This window comes from Leptinotarsa decemlineata, unplaced genomic scaffold (genome assembly GCF_025532065.1).
Source record: "Leptinotarsa decemlineata unplaced genomic scaffold, Ldec_3_MD MMD2_tig00026345_RagTag_RagTag, whole genome shotgun sequence".
In the NCBI taxonomy this organism is placed as follows: domain Eukaryota; kingdom Metazoa; phylum Arthropoda; class Insecta; order Coleoptera; family Chrysomelidae; genus Leptinotarsa; species Leptinotarsa decemlineata.
Genome location: NW_027412696.1, coordinates 845,443 through 864,363, shown reverse-complemented (window position 1 = coordinate 864,363; position 18,921 = coordinate 845,443). Strand labels below are relative to the sequence as shown.

The 18,921-nt window shown below is 34.9% G+C and overlaps 2 protein-coding genes and 2 long non-coding RNA genes across 5 annotated transcripts in view; 2 read left to right on the top strand and 2 right to left on the bottom strand.

The window, feature by feature from the left end:
* LOC111512446 (acylamino-acid-releasing enzyme) overlaps positions 1-18,921 on the top strand; it is a 79,486-nt gene that overhangs the window by 10,623 nt on the left and 49,942 nt on the right. The window lies entirely within an intron of this gene.
* Positions 1-18,921, bottom strand: part of LOC111512447 (leucine-rich repeat flightless-interacting protein 2) — a 76,639-nt gene that overhangs the window by 37,537 nt on the left and 20,181 nt on the right. The gene's annotated exons all lie outside the window — the stretch shown is intronic.
* On the top strand, positions 3,533-4,628 carry LOC141486088 (uncharacterized). Its single transcript, XR_012467637.1, has 2 exons — positions 3,533-3,913; positions 4,244-4,628. It is a non-coding gene; the product is annotated as an uncharacterized lncRNA (long non-coding RNA).
* On the bottom strand, positions 9,913-11,008 carry LOC141486090 (uncharacterized). The gene is made up of 2 exons (XR_012467639.1): positions 10,628-11,008; positions 9,913-10,297 (listed from the first exon to the last, which is right to left on the bottom strand). It is a non-coding gene; the product is annotated as an uncharacterized lncRNA (long non-coding RNA).

The window sequence follows — 18,921 nt, the reverse complement described above, 5'->3', positions numbered from 1 at the left end:
ATAGAATACACAGAGTCATCTATGAGTCACTAGCTGAACTATCTATTGGTTGAAGAAGGACACTGAATCGATGCACAAATTCACGTGGCTTTGCGTATATTGAGAATTCATTTGAATAATTTATCGTACAGAATTGTTTCATGTCCTGTTATCAGTAACCGCACAAAAATAGGCGCTCGATTCATCGATACAAAAGTATATGGAAACACCAAAGTTATAGAACACACAGAGTCATCTATGAGTCACTAGCTGAACTATCTATGGGTTGAAGAAGGACACTGTAAACACTGGACTCATAAGACTGCATCTGTCAAATGTGAATACATGCCAGCATGGCAGGTTCGGCGTTGCCAATGAATCATTGCTTATGGGGCAATGTAGCGTTGCCGGTTTAGGAATTAATCGTGAACTACTCGACGAAAATTGAAAGCGCGAAAGTGATATATTAATAATAATGAATCAGATTTAAGAAAAAACATTACAGATTATTGAGGCTGTATCGTTTCAAAGTGTGATCCCTCAATGTTACAAGGTATCTCAAAATACATCATTGAAAACAAACATGGCGTCGAAGTGTACAGGGTGCGTCAAAATACATCATTTAAGAAAAAACATAACAGTTCCACGAGGCTGTAAGTTTTCAACGTGCGATCCTTCAATGTGTACAAGGTATCTCAAAATACACCATTGAAAAACGAATATGACGTTGAAGTGTACAGGGTGCGTCAAAATATATCATTTAAGGAAAAAAACATGTCGATTTGAAATATGATATTAATGTGTATACAAACATGTCGATTCAACAGAAGTCTAGCGTTCCAACATGTCGGGAGTCTCGTATCTTTGTTAACCAAGTTAGCATCATCAGGAGAAAGAGGAGATCCAAAAGTGTCAAGAGGTTGAGCGTTGTGGACTCAACGTGAGGGCGCGAATGGGAGAGCGAAGTATTCGACAATGACATTTCAAAATACGTGGTTTTCCGTGCGTTTTCGATCGTTTTTCGTGCGTTTACGATCGTTTTTCGTGCGTTTTCGACCGTTTTCCGTGCGTTCATTCGTTATCGTTTCATCGTTATTCTCGTAACGGTTTTTCGTGTTTCAATATGACAGTCATTTATCATTTAACGCGTTTCGCTAACCAAGTTGGCATCATCAGGAAATGACTAACGTCCAGGCTTTGTCATATGAAGATTCATTTTATGAATTTTCGTGCGTTTACGATCGTTTTTCGTGCGTTTACGATCGTTTTTCGTGCGTTTTCGACCGTTTTCCGTGCGTTCATTCGTTACCGTTTCATCGTTATTGTCGTAACGGTTTTTCGTGTTTCAATAAGACAGTCATTTATCATTTAACGCGTTTCGCTAACCAAGTTAGCATCATCAGGAAATGATTAACCTCCATGCTTTGTCATATGAAGATTCATTTTGCGAATTTTCAGACTCTTGAACGGAACCTTGTGGAACACCCAACCTAACTTCTGTTACAGAGTAGTTTCGGTCAGCCAATCAGAATGGAGAAATCAAATATCGCTCGATTGATTGTGCTAGATGAAATTGAACTGAAGAATGAGGGTCGAATAATAATAATAATAATAGTGAAACATTAAAAGCTTGAAAGTGACGTAGTCAGCGTGATAGGTGGTGGCGTGTGTGATAATGAATGAGTTATTACGAAGAATAATAGCGCAACTGTCAGAAGGGCACTGAGTTGTATATTTACTAATAATGATCGGATCGTCGCATACGGCATGTCAAATGAAAGGATAAGAAATGGAGAATTCGTCGACAGAGAAAAAACAAATATGGCGTAATGAATATAATATCCAACGCCTAATGTGAAATAACATAGAAAGAATTGCAAATTCAACAAAAATCACTGAAAAAACTTGTAAGTAAAAATTGTTGGGTTATGAACAACTATAAGTTTATTCCAATTGCAGAAGCTTGATTCAAAACGCAGAATTTATTGACAAAAAAATTAAAAAAATCATTGGATACTGAAACATATGATATATTTGGATTCCTTAGGGTGAGAAGGTTTCGAATCCATCAAAAAACGACCACTTCCGGTTTCCACTTCCGGTCCTCCGATTTCGATGATTTCAACATCAATGGATTCGTTTAGATGTCATGAAACATAATTAATCATTTGTCGAAGCCAAAAGGGCCTTATAACCTATTTTCATTATACTAGCAGCAACGGACCGATGTGGGTACTCATTTCAAATGATTTCATTTGTAGATTATGAAAAGTATAATATCGAGCATCTAATGTGAAATAGCATAGAAAGAATTGCACATTTAAAGAAAGTCATTAAACATATTTGAAATTAAAAGTTGTTGGGTTATGAACAACTACGAGTGTAATGTAATTGCAAAAGTTTTATTCAAAACACATAATTTGTTGACAAAAAAATCAAATAATCATCGTATACTGAAACATATGGTATTTTTGGATTCCTTAGGGTGAGAAGGTTTCGAATCCGTCAAAAACAGGTCACTTCCGGTTTTCACTTCCGGTCGTCCGATTCCGATGATTTTGACATCAATGGATTCCTTTAGATGTCAAAAAACATAGTTAATCATTTTACGAAGCCAAAACGACCTCATAACCTGTTTTCGCTATACTAGTCGCAACAGGTCGGTGTGGGTACTCATTTCAAATGATTTAATGTGTAGACAATGAAAAATATAATATCGAGCGCCTAATGTGAAACAGCATAGGAAGAATTGCAAAGAGAATCATTGAAAAAACTTCGGATCGCCACGTACTTCATGTCAAATGAAAGAAGAAAAATTGCAGAATTCATCTATAAAGAAAAAATAAATATGGTGCAACATGTCAGAAGGGCACTAACCCACATCTTCATTAATGATAACTGAATCTCAACGTGCAGCAAATCAAATGAAAGGAAAACGAATGCAGAATTCATCAACAGTGAAAAAAAACGGAGACGATGCCAAGAGGGCACAAAGTTGTATCTTCACTAATAATAGTCGCATCATCACATGTAGCACTTCAAATAAAATGGGGAAAAAAAGCAGAATTCATGTGTTTGTGTTGCGCTATTCAAATCCAAGGTGACATGGATCAATGTCAACGCTGAATATGCATATAACAAAGACTCTTTGATTTTCTTTTGTTTCATTTCAGAATATGTCATCACTAATTTTTATATTCAAACCCAAAATGACATTGATCACTGTCAATGTCGAATCTACATCCGGAGATATGCAGTTCTCAAAGCGACGAAACAAAGGCTCTTTGTTTCATTTTAAAATATGTCATCACTTATTTTACTATAAATACGTCATGCATGGCGAAATGAGTTAGTTGCATCCGTTGAAAGTGATACCAGTGACAAGTGCACCGATTCTATTTGAAAGTAAGTGTTTTAGATTTGACTTTTTCCTCAGATGAATTTATTCAAATGTAATTTATTTGAAAATTGGTGAGAATTGTTGAATCATTTGATTTCCAAAATTTTTTTCGATATATATATATGTTGGATGATTTCAGTCAAATGTTTTACATATCGTGGTTTGTTTGAGATGGTGTTCGCATATATTGTGAATCAAAACATAAAGCTTTCATTTTTTATTTTTCACAGATGGATTTACAAAAGTTGAATGCAAGTTCGATCGTAAAGAGAAAGCCAAGTATCAAAGTAGCAGATTTGCCTGTGGAGATGCCGCAGAGGATATTCACTGCCAAAATCGTGAAAGGAAAATTTGGTGAAGCGGTCTTGTTAGATTTGGGAGATAAAGTATCATTTCTGCCCCACCGAGTGACGGAGGCGTATCGTCCTCACTTAGAAGAATTTTCATTAGGAAAATACGCTATTGTGTTCAAAGGGTTAATGGACATTGGGAAACCGAATCTTGTCGTTTCATTTGAAATTGTACGAAATTAAGGTTAGTACTGTTTCCAATTTTATAGGCAAAGAGTTTTTGGGTGTATACAATATTTTTCATTCGGGTCAAAAATTCTCACTCACAGATATGATCCGCATAAAGTAGTGTTTTCATACAATATATTTCCTTCACTTAGTACGTGCAGAATATGTGTTTTAAATTCTTTATTTTGAATGACACTTGATTTTTTATTTTCATTATAAGTGTAGCAATTACTTCATGAAAGACATTACCCTCTCTGTTGGCAAAAAATTTTTTAGTGTATGTTTTTATTGAAAAATCGAATTTATTTCAGTGTATTTTTTTATTGAAAAATCGAATTTATTTCAGAATAATACATCAACGTGTGCAGTATCAGTCAGAGTCATCTCAACAACAACATTCAAAACCGTCATAGCAACCTTTCCAGAACGAGATTCAAATCTCAGCAGTTTCCATTTTTTTTCAGTCTATAGTTGCACATTATGAGGCTAGAATTTGTCGATATTCAGTGATTTGTTGGACAAACTGCGTCTATTCAATATATAGGTACACAACCGTAATGAATTTGGAAGACTTTGAAGATTCATCGTGGTGTGTTCCAAAATTCAAGAAAAACACGCCGTTCTGTATGGGTCATTTCAAAGGAAATTTGTTCAGCTGCAGTCTCAATAACGTTGATATTTTATATAAATGGCTTTATAATATACTACCAAAATAAATAAAATACATATCACACACATCTTTTTTTGAAAATGAAAACTTATCTTATACAGGGAAAGTTGTCAAAAATATGCAATAACAAAAAATTATATACCAGATTTTATAGAGATGAAGAAACATCATATTGAAAGATACTAAGTTGACAAAAACAGGACATTTTAGAAATAAAGGAAATAAGTTTGTCTGTCATTTTAAATTCTGATTCGTTGGGTCGATATAACAAAAAGTGGCATTTTATATCTTGAATTTTATTCAGGACATTATTATAGATGATTGACATTTGTCATTAAATTTCAAGTGTGATATTTGGAAATTCATTTCGTATTGTAGTTTTTTCGAAATTCCCATTCAAAATAGCATCCTTTGATATAGATACCACCGGACGAGTCTATTATGTGTAGATAACCTGAGTTTTAATTTTTCGGAGTTCTGAGTTCTTGTACATATAAACATAACAAAGTAACGATACAGACAAATATGAAAAATCGTCATAAAATAATTCAAATCCATTCAAGTGAATACATGAATTGAAAGATATTTTAACCTCAACTTCGATATTCTGAAACAAAAACACACAGTATTCACAATTCCATCTTTCGTTATTCCAAGTTCATAGTCATCAAAATTGATACGATTATAATATATATAGGAATATAAAACTATCTTCAAATACAGTTGCATGAATGCACATCAAGCATTTTGTCGTAGTACGGTGACCGGGGCAAAGTTACAACTTCAGCATAATATGAATGTTTATAAATATTAGGGAAGGTCAAGATCATCAACAGGTATTAAGAAATTTATTCGGTGTCCAAAGCTTTCGGAATACAATGCAAATAATTTTCTTTATGACTATTCGTTCGATATTAAATATTATTACCTCAAAATATATCGAAATCATAACACGTTTGCGATTCATTTTTTCAGTTACATTTGAAAAGTGAGTTTCAGTTTGCAGAAATAATAGCCCACACATGTTGGAAATTTTGCCATAGTGTGGTGAAAATCGTATTGAAAATTCTACGAAATATAAGCGCATACATACAGAGTGAATCAATATTTGAAATATGTCGTTTGGAACCCCCCATAACCCTTCTCTATCGAATTTTGGCAGAAATAATGCTGAGTCGTATTGTAGAGTTAACGTTCGAAATTGGGGAAAGTGAAGTATTCAACAGTTTTGCGTGCGACGGTTTTGCGTGCGTTTTCGAACAGTTTACGTGCATTTATTCGTTATCGTTTCGTCGTTATTGTCGTTTTTTTTCCTATTTCAATATGACAGTCATTTAACACTTAACGCGTTTCGCTTACCAAGTAAGCATCATCAGGAGATGAATAAAGTCCACGCTTTGTCGTATGAAGGTTCGTTTTGCGAATTTTCAGACTCCTGAACCGAACCATGAGGAACAATCAGCCTAACTTCTGGTACAGAGTGGTGTCGTAAGCCAATCAGACTGGAGAAATCGAATATCAGTAGAATGATTGTTTTAGATGAAATTGAACTGAAGAATGTGGGTCGAATAATAATAATAATAGTGATAAAACATTAAAACTCAACTTGTGTTACAGAGTGGTGTCGGTCAGCCAATCAGAATGGAGGAATCAAATATCGGTCTAATAATTGTGTTAGATGATATTGAACTGGGGAATGTGGGTCGAAAAATAATAATAATAATGATAAAATATTAAAACTTTGAAAGTGACGTAGTCAGCGTAGGAGGTGGTGGCGTGGTAGAAAATGTGTGAGGATTTGTGGAAATGAATGAGTTATTAGAAAAAAAAAATGGAGCAACTGTCAGAAGGGCACTAAGTGGTATATTCGCTGATAATAATCAAATCTTCGCTTTTAGCACGTCAAATGAAAGGACAAAAAATCCAGAATTCATTGACGAGAAAATACAAAGATGGCGCAACATGTCAGAAAGACATTAAGTCACAATTTCACTCATGATATTTGGATCTTAACGTGCAGCACATCAAATGAAAGAGAAACGAATGCAAAATGTTATCGACAAAGAAAAAACAAAGATGACGCAACATGTCAGGAAGGAACGAAGCCACATCTCCGTTGATGACAATTGAATCTCAACGTGCAGTACATTGACTGAAAAAGAAAAAAATGCAGAATTCATCGACAGAGAAAAAAAAACAAAGACAACGTAACATATCAGAAGGGCAATGAGCCGTATTTGTGTTAATAATGATTTGTTCTCAACGTACAGCACATCAAATGAAATGGAAACGAATGCAGAATTCATCGACAGAGAAAAAACATAGATGGCGCAACATGTCAGAAGTGCACTAACCTGCTTCTTTGTTAATAAAAGTCGCATCGTCACGTGCAGCATATCAAAGAAAAAAACAAAAGAGGCAAACAAAAGGGTACTGAACCATATTTTCGTTAATAATAGTCGGATCGTCGCATTTGACATGATTCATTCACTCGAAACTGAAATGTTTAGAAGATACCAAAGGAGATCTTACGGTGACTATAAGTTCTGGTATGCTTTGTTAGGTATCGAATGATGCGTGCAATTTCTTTAATTCCAGCGACGTGATTATTCCAAGATATATTGGTGTCCATTTGAACCTCAATAAACTTATTGAAGCAGAAGGTGGAACCCCAAAAAAATATCAGATATAGTACAACAAGTCAGTGAAGAGCGGCTATTTTCTGCAGAAAAATGTTTGAACTTCTTCAAATTTTCCAAATATCTGTAACAGAAAGACAAAACTCAGCTACGGAACGCTTCTACCTACTAAAGTTAAGTATGTGTCGGTAGTGTGTAACGAAGGTTTCCATTAAATTCACTGGTTGCGCCCTCTGGAGGATGTTTGTTGCGATACACCATAGATGACAATATTTATTGTTCATCATTTCGAATCCGTTGAATAAAAGGGGTTTGGAAATAGAAAAAAACAACGTTTCAACGCTTTGTAGACGTGTTTGATGCTCTATGACCAACACCCGTTATCCATATTTCCATTATTATTCCGATTGTATGACCACCAAACATTCGATTTTATTGGGATTGAAGGGAGCTGATAGGTTAGGTGGAGTACCAAGGGGGCCGATAGGTTAGGTGGAGTACCAAGGGGGCCGCTGGATGGAACGAGTATCGTAGTGATTTAAGCGTGTAACTCCGCCCCTCGGCCCCCTTGGTACTCCAGCTAACCTATCGGCCCCCTTGGTACTCCACCTAACCTATCAGCTCCCTTCAATCCCAATAAAATTGAATGTTTGGTGGTCATACAATCGGAATAATAATGGAAATATGGATAACGGGTGTTGGTCATAGAGCATCAAACACGTCTACAAAGCGTTGAAACGTTGTTTTTTTCTATTTCCAAACCCCTTTTATTCAACGGATTCGAAATGATGAACAATAAATATTGTCATCTATGGTGTATCGCAACAAACATCCTCCAGAGGGCGCAACCAGTGAATTTAATGGAAACCTTCGTTACACACTACCGACACATACTTAACTTTAGTAGGTAGAAGCGTTCCGTAGCTGAGTTTTGTCTTTCTGTTACAGATATTTGGAAAATTTGAAGAAGTTCAAACATTTTTCTGCAGAAAATAGCCGCTCTTCACTGACTTGTTGTACTATATCTGATATTTTTTTGGGGTTCCACCTTCTGCTTCAATAAGTTTATTGAGGTTCAAATGGACACCAATATATCTTGGAATAATCACGTAGCTGGAATTAAAGAAATTGCACGCATCATTCGATACCTAACAAAGTTAGGTTGAGTTTTAATGTTTTATCACTATTATTATTATTATTCGACCCACATTCTTCAGTTCAATTTCATCTAAAACAATCATTCTACTGATATTCGATTTCTCCAGTCTGATTGGCTTACGACACCACTCTGTACCAGAAGTTAGGCTGATTGTTCCTCATGGTTCGGTTCAGGAGTCTGAAAATTCGCAAAACGAACCTTCATACGACAAAGCGTGGACTTTATTCATCTCCTGATGATGCTTACTTGGTAAGCGAAACGCGTTAAGTGTTAAATGACTGTCATATTGAAATAGGAAAAAAAACGACAATAACGACGAAACGATAACGAATAAATGCACGTAAACTGTTCGAAAACGCACGCAAAACCGTCGCACGCAAAACTGTTGAATACTTCACTTTCCCCAATTTCGAACGTTAACTCTACAATACGACTCAGCATTATTTCTGCCAAAATTCGATAGAGAAGGGTTATGGGGGGTTCCAAACGACATATTTCAAATATTGATTCACTCTGTATGTATGCGCTTATATTTCGTAGAATTTTCAATACGATTTTCACCACACTATGGCAAAATTTCCAACATGTGTGGGCTATTATTTCTGCAAACTGAAACTCACTTTTCAAATGTAACTGAAAAAATGAATCGCAAACGTGTTATGATTTCGATATATTTTGAGGTAATAATATTTAATATCGAACGAATAGTCATAAAGAAAATTATTTGCATTGTATTCCGAAAGCTTTGGACACCGAATAAATTTCTTAATACCTGTTGATGATCTTGACCTTCCCTAATATTTATAAACATTCATATTATGCTGAAGTTGTAACTTTGCCCCGGTCACCGTACTACGACAAAATGCTTGATGTGCATTCATGCAACTGTATTTGAAGATAGTTTTATATTCCTATATATATTATAATCGTATCAATTTTGATGACTATGAACTTGGAATAACGAAAGATGGAATTGTGAATACTGTGTGTTTTTGTTTCAGAATATCGAAGTTGAGGTTAAAATATCTTTCAATTCATGTATTCACTTGAATGGATTTGAATTATTTTATGACGATTTTTCATATTTGTCTGTATCGTTACTTTGTTATGTTTATATGTACAAGAACTCAGAACTCCGAAAAATTAAAACTCAGGTTATCTACACATAATAGACTCGTCCGGTGGTATCTATATCAAAGGATGCTATTTTGAATGGGAATTTCGAAAAAACTACAATACGAAATGAATTTCCAAATATCACACTTGAAATTTAATGACAAATGTCAATCATCTATAATAATGTCCTGAATAAAATTCAAGATATAAAATGCCACTTTTTGTTATATCGACCCAACGAATCAGAATTTAAAATGACAGACAAACTTATTTCCTTTATTTCTAAAATGTCCTGTTTTTGTCAACTTAGTATCTTTCAATATGATGTTTCTTCATCTCTATAAAATCTGGTATATAATTTTTTGTTATTGCATATTTTTGACAACTTTCCCTGTATAAGATAAGTTTTCATTTTCAAAAAAAGATGTGTGTGATATGTATTTTATTTATTTTGGTAGTATATTATAAAGCCATTTATATAAAATATCAACGTTATTGAGACTGCAGCTGAACAAATTTCCTTTGAAATGACCCATACAGAACGGCGTGTTTTTCTTGAATTTTGGAACACACCACGATGAATCTTCAAAGTCTTCCAAATTCATTACGGTTGTGTACCTATATATTGAATAGACGCAGTTTGTCCAACAAATCACTGAATATCGACAAATTCTAGCCTCATAATGTGCAACTATAGACTGAAAAAAAATGGAAACTGCTGAGATTTGAATCTCGTTCTGGAAAGGTTGCTATGACGGTTTTGAATGTTGTTGTTGAGATGACTCTGACTGATACTGCACACGTTGATGTATTATTCTGAAATAAATTCGATTTTTCAATAAAAAAATACACTGAAATAAATTCGATTTTTCAATAAAAACATACACTAAAAAATTTTTTGCCAACAGAGAGGGTAATGTCTTTCATGAAGTAATTGCTACACTTATAATGAAAATAAAAAATCAAGTGTCATTCAAAATAAAGAATTTAAAACACATATTCTGCACGTACTAAGTGAAGGAAATATATTGTATGAAAACACTACTTTATGCGGATCATATCTGTGAGTGAGAATTTTTGACCCGAATGAAAAATATTGTATACACCCAAAAACTCTTTGCCTATAAAATTGGAAACAGTACTAACCTTAATTTCGTACAATTTCAAATGAAACGACAAGATTCGGTTTCCCAATGTCCATTAACCCTTTGAACACAATAGCGTATTTTCCTAATGAAAATTCTTCTAAGTGAGGACGATACGCCTCCGTCACTCGGTGGGGCAGAAATGATACTTTATCTCCCAAATCTAACAAGACCGCTTCACCAAATTTTCCTTTCACGATTTTGGCAGTGAATATCCTCTGCGGCATCTCCACAGGCAAATCTGCTACTTTGATACTTGGCTTTCTCTTTACGATCGAACTTGCATTCAACTTTTGTAAATCCATCTGTGAAAAATAAAAAATGAAAGCTTTATGTTTTGATTCACAATATATGCGAACACCATCTCAAACAAACCACGATATGTAAAACATTTGACTGAAATCATCCAACATATATATATATCGAAAAAAAATTTGGAAATCAAATGATTCAACAATTCTCACCAATTTTCAAATAAATTACATTTGAATAAATTCATCTGAGGAAAAAGTCAAATCTAAAACACTTACTTTCAAATAGAATCGGTGCACTTGTCACTGGTATCACTTTCAACGGATGCAACTAACTCATTTCGCCATGCATGACGTATTTATAGTAAAATAAGTGATGACATATTTTAAAATGAAACAAAGAGCCTTTGTTTCGTCGCTTTGAGAACTGCATATCTCCGGATGTAGATTCGACATTGACAGTGATCAATGTCATTTTGGGTTTGAATATAAAAATTAGTGATGACATATTCTGAAATGAAACAAAAGAAAATCAAAGAGTCTTTGTTATATGCATATTCAGCGTTGACATTGATCCATGTCACCTTGGATTTGAATAGCGCAACACAAACACATGAATTCTGCTTTTTTTCCCCATTTTATTTGAAGTGCTACATGTGATGATGCGACTATTATTAGTGAAGATACAACTTTGTGCCCTCTTGGCATCGTCTCCGTTTTTTTTCACTGTTGATGAATTCTGCATTCGTTTTCCTTTCATTTGATTTGCTGCACGTTGAGATTCAGTTATCATTAATGAAGATGTGGGTTAGTGCCCTTCTGACATGTTGCACCATATTTATTTTTTCTTTATAGATGAATTCTGCAATTTTTCTTCTTTCATTTGACATGAAGTACGTGGCGATCCGAAGTTTTTTCAATGATTCTCTTTGCAATTCTTCCTATGCTGTTTCACATTAGGCGCTCGATATTATATTTTTCATTGTCTACACATTAAATCATTTGAAATGAGTACCCACACCGACCTGTTGCGACTAGTATAGCGAAAACAGGTTATGAGGTCGTTTTGGCTTCGTAAAATGATTAACTATGTTTTTTGACATCTAAAGGAATCCATTGATGTCAAAATCATCGGAATCGGACGACCGGAAGTGAAAACCGGAAGTGACCTGTTTTTGACGGATTCGAAACCTTCTCACCCTAAGGAATCCAAAAATACCATATGTTTCAGTATACGATGATTATTTGATTTTTTTGTCAACAAATTATGTGTTTTGAATAAAACTTTTGCAATTACATTACACTCGTAGTTGTTCATAACCCAACAACTTTTAATTTCAAATATGTTTAATGACTTTCTTTAAATGTGCAATTCTTTCTATGCTATTTCACATTAGATGCTCGATATTATACTTTTCATAATCTACAAATGAAATCATTTGAAATGAGTACCCACATCGGTCCGTTGCTGCTAGTATAATGAAAATAGGTTATAAGGCCCTTTTGGCTTCGACAAATGATTAATTATGTTTCATGACATCTAAACGAATCCATTGATGTTGAAATCATCGAAATCGGAGGACCGGAAGTGGAAACCGGAAGTGGTCGTTTTTTGATGGATTCGAAACCTTCTCACCCTAAGGAATCCAAATATATCATATGTTTCAGTATCCAATGATTTTTTTAATTTTTTTGTCAATAAATTCTGCGTTTTGAATCAAGCTTCTGCAATTGGAATAAACTTATAGTTGTTCATAACCCAACAATTTTTACTTACAAGTTTTTTCAGTGATTTTTGTTGAATTTGCAATTCTTTCTATGTTATTTCACATTAGGCGTTGGATATTATATTCATTACGCCATATTTGTTTTTTCTCTGTCGACGAATTCTCCATTTCTTATCCTTTCATTTGACATGCCGTATGCGACGATCCGATCATTATTAGTAAATATACAACTCAGTGCCCTTCTGACAGTTGCGCTATTATTCTTCGTAATAACTCATTCATTATCACACACGCCACCACCTATCACGCTGACTACGTCACTTTCAAGCTTTTAATGTTTCACTATTATTATTATTATTATTCGACCCTCATTCTTCAGTTCAATTTCATCTAGCACAATCAATCGAGCGATATTTGATTTCTCCATTCTGATTGGCTGACCGAAACTACTCTGTAACAGAAGTTAGGTTGGGTGTTCCACAAGGTTCCGTTCAAGAGTCTGAAAATTCGCAAAATGAATCTTCATATGACAAAGCATGGAGGTTAATCATTTCCTGATGATGCTAACTTGGTTAGCGAAACGCGTTAAATGATAAATGACTGTCTTATTGAAACACGAAAAACCGTTACGACAATAACGATGAAACGGTAACGAATGAACGCACGGAAAACGGTCGAAAACGCACGAAAAACGATCGTAAACGCACGAAAAAACGATCGTAAACGCACGAAAATTCATAAAATGAATCTTCATATGACAAAGCATGGACGTTAGTCATTTCCTGATGATGCCAACTTGGTTAGCGAAACGCGTTAAATGATAAATGACTGTCATATTGAAACACGAAAAACCGTTACGAGAATAACGATGAAACGATAACGAATGAACGCACGGAAAACGGTCGAAAACGCACGAAAAACGATCGTAAACGCACGAAAAACGATCGAAAACGCACGGAAAACCACGTATTTTGAAATGTCATTGTCGAATACTTCGCTCTCCCATTCGCGCCCTCACGTTGAGTCCACAACGCTCAACCTCTTGACACTTTTGGATCTCCTCTTTCTCCTGATGATGCTAACTTGGTTAACAAAGATACGAGACTCCCGACATGTTGGAACGCTAGACTTCTGTTGAATCGACATGTTTGTATACACATTAATATCATATTTCAAATCGACATGTTTTTTTCCTTAAATGATATATTTTGACGCACCCTGTACACTTCAACGTCATATTCGTTTTTCAATGGTGTATTTTGAGATACCTTGTACACATTGAAGGATCGCACGTTGAAAACTTACAGCCTCGTGGAACTGTTATGTTTTTTCTTAAATGATGTATTTTGACGCACCCTGTACACTTCGACGCCATGTTTGTTTTCAATGATGTATTTTGAGATACCTTGTAACATTGAGGGATCACACTTTGAAACGATACAGCCTCAATAATCTGTAATGTTTTTTCTTAAATCTGATTCATTATTATTAATATATCACTTTCGCGCTTTCAATTTTCGTCGAGTAGTTCACGATTAATTCCTAAACCGGCAACGCTACATTGCCCCATAAGCAATGATTCATTGGCAACGCCGAACCTGCCATGCTGGCATGTATTCACATTTGACAGATGCAGTCTTATGAGTCCAGTGTTTACAGTGTCCTTCTTCAACCCATAGATAGTTCAGCTAGTGACTCATAGATGACTCTGTGTGTTCTATAACTTTGGTGTTTCCATATACTTTTGTATCGATGAATCGAGCGCCTATTTTTGTGCGGTTACTGATAACAGGACATGAAACAATTCTGTACGATAAATTATTCAAATGAATTCTCAATATACGCAAAGCCACGTGAATTTGTGCATCGATTCAGTGTCCTTCTTCAACCAATAGATAGTTCAGCTAGTGACTCATAGATGACTCTGTGTATTCTATAACTTAATTTTCAAACCGGCAACGCTACATTACTCCATAAACATTGATTTATTGTACAACTGGCAACACCTGCTTGCACTAGCAACCGGTAAATCTCGATACCATCTCCATCTCTCTTTGCATCGATTACGTCACACGCGCCTCTCGCTCTTACACACACATACACATCTGCACATGAAATATTAATTATTTCCCAAATCTAAGTATATTTTCCTATCTTCAATATGATAATGATGATTACAATCTACGGAAATCAAAAATAAAAATGCTGTCAAGTATAATGAATGAGTCAATTTCGGTCCTGACAAAACTAACGCTATAAATACCCAACATTCGCAGTTAACTTCAATATCTTACGATGGTGTAGAGGCTAAGGACAATGTCTACGGCGCGGACGACCCAGGTTCGAATCTCATAACTATAAACTTTTTTTATTTAAAATCACGTGACTGAAGGGGGCCGAGGGAGCTGATAGGTTAGGTGGAGTAGCAAGGGGGCCGAGGGGTGAGGAAGAGTCGCAAGAGGGCCTGAGCGGTGATGTGGAGTACTAAGGGGGGCGTGAATGCTTGAATCGCTACGAAACTCGTTCCATCCTGCGTCGATGACGTCACACGTTTCCCCCACTCCCGGTGTTGAATTTCCCGCTGTATGCGTGATAGCTGATTGGTTGACTGAATGACGGTAAAAGTGGAGGTGGTCTGAAGTGGGCTTTGAAGGCTAAGGCTAAGTTTACACATAATGGACGTCTGACAGTGACAAGGCGCTGACCTTTGCCCCTTCCGTGTGAAGTGGGCCTTGGGGACCAAAATTGCCAGAATGAACCTCCATAAGAAAATACATGGGGTTTTGATCTAGAAGCCCTGCTGCCTATATACTAGTGTGTTGTAACGAATTTCTGTAATCAAATAATTCCTCTTTTTTAAATTGTTGTTTCCAATAGATATGAAAACGCTTTATATTTCTGAAACAATTGAAAAGTGATAAAGGACATACAAGAAATATTACTAGAATCAAATCATCTAAAGGAACAATTCGTTCAGGCCAGTCTCAACTCCCTGCACTATAGGTTAAAGGACTGACATCCATCAGAAAACAACTACTTTCCTAGCTAATACCACGAAGGGCGTTGAATTACATCAGACATGTGTCAGTGATAGACACTACCTTGCACTGAAGAGTGGCCAAACAGCCCGAAAAACCGGTCTGCAAGTGTGTTCCAATGATTGCAAATTAATTGCGGCACTTGTATCGCCAACAGCATATGCAGGAATAACTTCAATGAACAATCCTGCACTACCTGTCGGATGTAATCCAACGCCCTTCGTGGTATTAGCCAGGGGAGTGCTTGAAAGTGCTGAAAGGTGTCAGTGCAATAACCAATAACCAGGAGTTGAGACTGGCCTAAACGAATTGTTCCTTTAGATGATTTGACTTATAGCCAGTCTTCAAGTATGCCCACTGACTATATGTGAAAAATATGACTAGAATGTTCCTTTTCCGTTACCAAAGCGGAAAAGGATTATTTTCTGAAACGTTAACCTCATATAGAATCTAAGTATATAGACATTTAATTTTTTTCATTGATCATTCTATTTTTAGTCAAAATTTATGAATACGACAAGTTACTGACTAATTGGGCTCTTCAGTGGTTTATATTATGCATAACTTTTTGGAACGAACTTCTCAGTTTATTCTTTATTACAGTTCAGCGGATTCTCTATTGATTTAGCTTTGCTCAGTTTTCAGATTGTGGAATCGTTATATACCCAAAAAAGGGTAAGGTGCATTGAATTCTCAAAAAAAAATATTTCAAAGGATACAGATTATAATATTTTGCATATATGTACCCTCTTTTAGCAGCTCGAACGACAAGGCTCTTCAAGTGTAATTTATACTCAGTACCAATTTCTATAAATGAAGTATTTTTGATCACTACTATTATTTTTTTGTAGATTTTGCGACGTGATTGATTGAGTAGGTTTATGATTCTGTTCCATTTTTACCTGTTTGAATAGTGTAAAATTCTGTTTCTTAATGTTTTTTTTTGGGGTGTTCAACCTTCTATAATCTGAAAATAAACCAAACTGAATCAATGGAGAATATGCTGATGTTACTGCGTAATACAACCCACTTAGTCAGTATGTATTCATATATTTTGCCTACAAATTGAATATTCAATGGAAACATTAAATTTCAATACTTAGCGTTCTTCAAATGGTTGACGTTTCGAAAACTAATTCTTTTCCAGTTTCAAAACCCAAAAAGGATTTCCTTTGAACAACGCCTCAATTGGAAACAGATAATATCATGTGACACACGTCAAAATAATTAAATGCCCAGAGGGCATATTCGATAGTCTATATGAATACAGTACAGAATATTTTCTGTATTAACTCAGTTTAGGTTCATACTCAAATTTCCGTTTTCAATTTCTCGCTTCAGCAATGTCAGCCACGTACTATTTCAAATACACTTGCTACCTGCTAGGTATACAAATTTCATTTTTTCCATTGATTATTCTATTTGTATATAAAGTTTATGAACACTACTTACTAACTGGACAGTTCAGTAACTTATATAATGCAGCAAATTTTTGGGGTGAGTTTTTCATTTGGACCTTCAGCAAATTCTCTATCGTGAAGAAAAGAATCACCGAATTCTCCACAAATAAGTCTTTCTAAGATTATTATAAACTTCATTACTGTTATGTATAACATGTTGTACTCTGTTTTCTAATAGTGCTCATTGAACATGTAAAAATGCTAACAGAGTTCTCAAACGAAATTTTCTGATTACATTTTGACTAGGATAGTCGGGTTTAAAATACTATAACAGATCCACCCTGTTTTTGTATGGAAAACAGGTCGCAAAAAATATGTCAGAGCGTTCGAGTCGTTTTCTACCTGTAGTATAACATTTGAATATGAAATATTTACACAATAACTAGGTATGCTTACTTAAGAAAATATTAGGTATGTGTTAGCATCAGATAAATCTTCGTAGAATGTTATGATCAAATTTTTACATTAATTTCTCAACGAAATGGTCTAATTTACACATGTTGTCCTCTTCATGTTCTTCAATACATTTTCGCCATTTCTCGAGATTGACTTTTTTATGGAATCCAAACAATATTTTTACATTATTTTTTTTATTTTGAATGCCTTGTTTGTTTTTGCAACGAAACCTCTCACATGAACTGAATATCTTGTTTGTTTTTGCAACGAAACCTCTCACATGAACCCCAACGAGTTCAATGGGATAAATTCGCAATGATGAGGGCACATTTTCGCTATTTTTCGGAATTGACTTTTTTATGGAATCCAAAGAGTATTTTTCCATTTTTTATTTTGAATGTCTTGTTTGTTTTTGCAACGAAACCTCTCACATGAAACTCAACTAGTTCAATGGGATAAATTCGCCATGATAAGGGCACAGACGTAAAATAATAATAATTTATTGGAGCCTCTGGAGACACCCTACATTTTGTTTTATGAAAGAGAGAACATTTGCAGATCAAGATCTTCAGATGATGTGGTGCTGCAGGTTTTTCCTACAGCTAAAAAAGCAAATGCGCCACTGGAATTAATCAAGTCGTTCCGGAGCGCCAATTATTTTTTGTTGTTGTTTCATAATTTGTTTTACTTTTTTCTTTGACATAATAAACATTTAAAAATCATTAAAATATTTTAAAGGCATTTTTGGGAAAGAAATTTTTCGGCTTTCTACTTCTCCATCTTCATACAAAAATTTTGGGAAACTTCGGAAGGAAAGAAGAAGGCCATTATCAATTTCAAAATGAACTCTTGACTACAAAGAAAAAGTCATTTCGAAACAACTTATATGAACATTGAATTATACAAAAACAATTTCAACACGCGTTCATTAGCTTCACTTGTATGTTCGTTTGTTTTCAACCGACTCCTTTGGACTCGATTTTGACTAACTTTAAACAGACAGATTTATTTTGAACTTTGCACACTTGTCAAGAATCAGTGACAAAACAATAATTTCATAAGTTTATCTCATTGTCAAGTGACACAACCACACTTTCTGCACATGCGTATATATTTTATTTTATAATAAAACATATGGGCTTAAAATAGCAAGCCAAACTAAAAAGTGAAAAATAAATAACAGTTTAAAAAACTAAAAAAAACACGCTTTAACAGCAACATAAACTAAAAAATATTGTAAAAAAGTGTAGGGTGCTAAATATCCATTGTTATAAATACTTGGTTAGGAGCTGTTTGCCAAATTGGAGCCATAATAAAAATATAATTTGAAGCTTCCCACGCTTTGTTGAAACAAAATTAATTTTTTCGAAATAATTTATGAAAGGTTTGTTTTGGATTTGTTTCCTATGTCCAAGGCCAAAAA